The sequence below is a fragment of the Lissotriton vulgaris genome, chromosome 2_2 (genome assembly GCF_964263255.1).
Source record: "Lissotriton vulgaris chromosome 2_2, aLisVul1.2, whole genome shotgun sequence".
Lineage (NCBI taxonomy): Eukaryota > Metazoa > Chordata > Amphibia > Caudata > Salamandridae > Lissotriton > Lissotriton vulgaris.
Window position 1 is genome coordinate 134,940,556 of NC_141688.1, and position 4,663 is coordinate 134,945,218.

The following is a 4,663-nucleotide window of genomic DNA, read 5'->3' on the forward strand; positions in this document are numbered from 1 at the left end:
GATACTAAAAAATACTAAAATAACCTTAAAATTATAAAATAATTAATTTAAGTTATAAAAAAAATACAATTTTATTTTTTAAAACATATATATATATATATATATATATATATATATATATATATATATATATATATATATATATATATATATATATATATATATATATTCAATCCACAGTTGCTTAAAAGCATCACGCGCACTCAGTGGTAGAGATGCAAAATTTAATTATCAAAAAACGTTGCTCACACGTTACCTAACATAACATTTTACCGGCTTTAAGTAAACACACAGCATGGAAGGTGTAATTGAAAGTGAAAATGTCCCCTTATTTTAGTAGGATATTACACATGGTTAAAGGTTCGGCCATTTTGGAGTGGTATTTTTCACAATGATTATACATGGCATTGTAACTGTATGTTAAGAAATTGCATACTAAACATATATACACTTTACCAAAATTACAATTATTGCTGGTCTTTACACTGTGCTTCGTAATCAAAGTACAATGGACTCAAAAATTTAGTATAAACGGACAATGAACCTACCTATTTACGTCTAAGTTAGATGAGTATTGTAATGTCCGGTAATGCAACTGTCAATAGCTAGATATGACAATAACTCGATTACAAGGTCTAGTGCCTGTAACCATTATAATCACGATGTGGCAGATGGAAGTATGACCCTAGCAATGTACATATTATTCGCGGTCAAATGCCAAGAACACCATTGCCCAACGTACATGTAAAGGTATGATATCTAGAACCAGGATAAGCAAATATATCACTATCATATCCAAATTATGTGTTGATTTTATAAAAGCCAAAGGACCTCAAATTGAAGTCCTGAAAATGTTTTTAAATAAGATATACCAGTGAAAAAAGTGATGAAAAAATTGAAAATTGTATTCCTTATCTTAGTGAAGTGAAGAGGTCTCATCGCGAATCGAAGAAAAGGGTAGGGTAGGTGTGTAGTGCATAATACATCCCTTCCTTTTCTCCTGAAAAAAACATATACATAAAATTAAAATATGCATTTTAAAAGAATAAATCTAGACTAGCTTGAACATCTTATTCAGTACAGTTCAGTTTGGACATCAGAGTATTTACAGATTCATATTGTAGCATATAATAGTTTAACATCTCGGAGCATATTATACACCCCTAGGTATGAGGATTACTCTTCATATAAGTGAGTTGCAAGCTCCTCATCTGAATTATGACCCCCAGAGAATCTGCTTTCTAGCTCCATAATCTACTTGGATTCTTTCTTTCTGAGCGCTAGAACACGATTGCCGCCTCTCTTGCCCACATTCGAGTACATAAATAACAAAACTTGTATTACAAGTAAGAAATTGTTTGATTATACGTTTTTGATTTTGTCCTGGAATGTCAACCTCCTTCACCATGTAGCTATATTTGCAGGCCCGACAGTGTCCACATGGGTAAAACCCTTTAAGGACCTGTACATGCTGTTTTTTGTTGTCAGAGATATCACCTTTCACCAAAATGTCTCTGAGATTTCTCCCTCTTCTATAGGTGATCTGGGGTCTTTCTTTCAGCTCTGGTCCTATTATGCTGTCTGACTTCAGAATGTTCCAGTTATTTGCTAGGATTTTGCGGACTTTGTCTGATCTCTGGTGAAAAGTGGTTATAATTCTGGTTGGGGTATTTTCATTGTCTCTGTTCGGTTTAGGGGTTAGTGTTTGTGGCCTTTCTACTTCTGCAGCTTTTTTCACAGCTTTGGTCAACACCCATTCAGGATACCCTCTTTCCCGAAACCTAGCCAGCATACACTCTTGTTCTTGGACAAAACCTTAAGTATCACTACAGTTTCTTTTGGCTCTTAGTAATTCCCCATAGGGGATGCTCCATTTTAAGGGGTCTGGATGAGCGCTCAAGGCATGGAGGAGACTATTACCAGCTGTCTCTTTCCTATGTAATCTGGCAATAAGTCTCCCTTCAATCACGTTGATTTCTGGGTCTACGAATTCTACCTGATTGTCACTTATGGTGTAGGTGAGGTTAATATTGTAGATGTTCCTATTGAGTTTATCAATGAAATTCATAGCTTCCTCTTTAGTACCGCACCATATCATGAACAGATCATCAATATATCTGATCCATGTTTTTACCTTCTTAAAGTCCTCTGTCAACCTAGTAGTATTTCTTAGTTCCTCCTCCTATTTGCCCACAAAAAGATTCGCGAAGCTAGGCGGAAATGCCGAACCCATAGCAGCGCCACAGGTTTGTTTATAAATTGACCCATCAAACATGAAAATATTGTTTCTCAGACAAAGTTTCATCATTTGTATTAGCATGTTAGTGTGTTCTTGGAAGCCTATTTCTCTCTTTTTTAGGAAGTGATAACTGGCTTCCATCCCTTGGATGTGGTCAATGATAGTATAGAGGGCGCTCACCTCCATAGTGATAAGTAGAGCGCCTTCTGACCATTGGATATTTTCAAGTTTATTTAGGAAATCAGTAGTGTCCTCAGTATATGAGGGGAGTTGACATACAAATTCTCTTAGGAAATGGTCAATGTATTTGGACAAATTTTCATTTACGCCTCCTATAGAAGATATAATGGGTCTCCCTGGAGGTTCTATGGGATTTTTGTGAACCTTTGGTAGAAGGTAAAAAATAGGAAGTTTAGGATAGTCCTTTTTGAGAAACCGGAATTCATGCCATGAAAGTAATCCCTCATTATGCCATTCAGTGAGTTCTTCCCATGTTTCTATGATACTAACATTGTTTTCATTCATACTGCTAGTACAATAGAACTTGCCTTCATTCAATTGAAACAATGCCTCTTTTATATACAAATCTCTACCCCACAGCACAATGTTACCGCCCTTATCTGAAGGTCGTAGTATAGCATTTTTATCATCTGCTAAAGAGAAAATAAAATCCATCTCTCCCATAGTCAGATTGATATCTCCTCTCCTTTGTTTTGGACAGGTATGTTTTAGTTTGGTCAGTTCTTTTGTCACCACTTCATGAAAAGTATCGATCGAATCGTGAGGGAGGGTGGAATAGAACACTGATTTTGGCTTAAAAGAAGTGTTCGCAGAACTATCAGTTCTAGTTTCTCTCACACCCACAACCTCAAGTTCTAAACCAGTGTCATTAGTTAGGCCTCCTAGGGAATCAACAGTTTGCAGCATATCCACATCTCCCACTGTAAGTTCTGGTACAGTAGCACCTACATCTGGGTTGGTCCCTGGTTTCTTTTTCATCAGTGAATGCCATTTTGATAGTTTAAGTTTCCTGATGAATTTAAAAATGTCAACCCTAGTATCAGCATAATCAAAGAGTTCCGTGGGGCAAAAAGTAAGTCCCAGACATAGGGTTTGTTTTTCTTTTAACGTAAGTGTTCTTGATGAAAGATTAATAATTGTTTTATTTATTCATCCATCATTATTTTCTTTTTCTGTAACCCCCACATTTGGTTCCCACTGGTTTTTTGCTGTTCTTTTCTTCTCCTCTGCTGGAGCTTGAGTCATCTCTGTCGCGATCTCCCTTGCCTCTTGCTCTTCCCCTTGGTCGTCCTCGTGTTGGTTTCTGACTGAATTGTAGTTGCTGTGATATATCTGCATCTTTTTTGCGCCGTGTTCTTAGCACTCTGAACTCCTGTAAAAAATTTGCCGTTTTTTTAGTGATGTCAACTGAGAGATTGTGCTTGTAGATTGTATAGAATTGTCTGTTTCAGAGCCACTTGTTTGGTTTGCTACTATTTGGTCACTTTCCGTGTTGGTCTGGTTTTGTTTGCTTGTTGATGTGTCAAGCTGATTATATAGATAATCATATTTTGGGCTGTATGTCAATATCCGCCCACTGTCATAATCCCCGCAATCGCGGTGTAGTTTCCTTTGTTTGCGGTATTTAATGTCTTCCTCATGTTTTTTTAATCTACCCTTTAGTTCCTCTTTGAATTTCTTTATTTTTGCCTTGTTCCGAATTTTTCAAAAAATCATCCTCTAATTCTTTTATTTGTTGGAGGATAATGTCTCGATCTTCCCAGGCATATTTGATTAATATGCACATCATATTTTTAGAACTGTGGGCGGAATTTTGTGACCAGTCCTCCAACATTTTAGGATTCAGTGACTCGTGGGATGGTGTAATATAAATTCTTAAGCCTCTTGGCACCATTTCTTTGTCCACGTAGTCTTGCAAGGATGTTGCCTCCCACCATTTGGAGCTTTCTTGTTTTTTGAGTCTTTCAAATTTTCGTAATGGTTTGTTTAAGGGATCACTTGCAAGTTTCACTTGTGTTGGTATATAGTTTCCTCCTTTGCCAGGTGCTCTGGCAAACAATGACGCTGCCTCACGTCTTCTTTCCCCTTCCTCATCCATTATTAAATATGGATACTCGTTTATTGATTTTTGGATTGTCTGTACTTGTTGTAATTCTTCACTGTTTACTATGCGTTAGGTTTTTATTTCAGAATCTTGCGGTACACCGTACCTCCTCGTAATTGTCAGAATAGAGTCCCAGCTCTCACTTTTATCTCTGCCACCCCGCCTCCAATCGGCAGTTCCTGATGCCGTGTTATGACACTCCTGGACAGTGTTTATCAAGAGATACGATTCAGCATCCTTTAAATGCGTATAAAGGTATCCATGTGAAGTGCATTGTTTAGAAATCGTCTTGTACTCGC

The 4,663-nt window shown here is 37.1% G+C and overlaps 1 pseudogene; it reads right to left on the reverse strand.

Moving 5' to 3' along the window:
• Positions 1–3,419: 3,419 nt before the first annotated feature.
• On the reverse strand, positions 3,420–4,358 carry LOC147729159 (uncharacterized; annotated as a pseudogene).
• Between the last annotated feature and the right edge of the window lie 305 nt (positions 4,359–4,663).